Below are 1,368 nucleotides of genomic sequence, written 5' to 3' on the forward strand. Positions count from 1 at the left end.
TCCGTTATTGAATATTATAGGTGTGTAAACTCAGCAAAATATTCTAATAGAGTCCAGTAGCCCATAATAGCATTGGATCTTCTGTTTAACTGGCAATGTCAGAAATTATTGACCTGAGTCCCCCACAGCTCAACATAACAGCATGGCTTTACTTCCTATATTTAATCTTCATACTTTTCTACTGGATTATTAAGACCAAGGTAAAGCAGGACCTTGCATATACTATTGTTAAGATAGTATATCTAACTACAGTATAGCTACTTTCTCTTAATTCAATGAATGGAAAGATTTGTACTAATAGTGTTTGGACAGGATATCATGTCTGCATCTTGTACTATGAATAATCACTATGAAGACAACAATATGGAATGTATTAATTATTGAAACTGTCCTACTAATTGGTTTTGAAACTGTTTCATTGCTACTTGTTTCTCAATAAAATTAATAAAAAAAAGAAAATAGAAGAAGTTGGAGGAAGGTTAGAAAAGAGAATAGTGGACAGAATTATATGAAGCAAGTTTAGGGAACTAAGCCTGGTGCCACATGCCTATAGTCTCAGCCCTTGAAGGGAGGAAGGCCACAAGTTCAAGGCCAGGCTGGGTCACATAAAAAGTTCAAGGTCAACCTGAACCATATATTATGATCTGACTCAAAAAAAAAGTTTAGGGAACTAAACATGATGAGGAGCAAATCCTTCCCCTTCTCCTCTGGGCTTTTGCTCGGTCTCAGCAGTCTAGAACTACCCACCCTCCACATCACCAAGAGACACAAAAATTCATCTTTATGCTTCCACAATCTCCTACTCTCAGGATCTTTTATTTATTTTACCAAAATGTATTCTGTCTTAAAATACTACCAATTTGAAATTATGTCCAAATAAAAAGGTCAAAATAATAATCAACCTTATTAAAGAAGAGCTTGTTTGGAAAGAATAAATAAATAAATAAATAAATTAATTTACCATGTTAATCCCTTTATTTTTTGGTACCAGTGATCAAATTTGCCATATCAAAAGTGATAATAATCTAATGTATTTTGTTGATAAATCAATAAATTGACATTACACACAGGTAAAAATGGTATACTGCATGCTTTTCACATATATTTGAGTATTTCTGGGAAAAAAACTTAGTGTTCCACTTTTGGTTGTATATATATTTTTTTAATGTTTACACAAATTTGGTTTCAGTCTAAAACAGCTTCATATCTTCTTGATGTGAGAATCACTTCAGTTCAGACAAAGACAGAGAATCACTGCTGTGTAGTAGAGTACTATAGGCCTCTCATCAGAATGGCTGTTCCCAACATTTTGGTCCTAGCCTTCCAAGGTCAATTAAGACTCAGGACATATGAGAACTTATACTATAA

This window comes from Octodon degus, unplaced genomic scaffold (genome assembly GCF_000260255.1).
Source record: "Octodon degus isolate 3935 unplaced genomic scaffold, OctDeg1.0 scaffold00272, whole genome shotgun sequence".
Lineage (NCBI taxonomy): Eukaryota > Metazoa > Chordata > Mammalia > Rodentia > Octodontidae > Octodon > Octodon degus.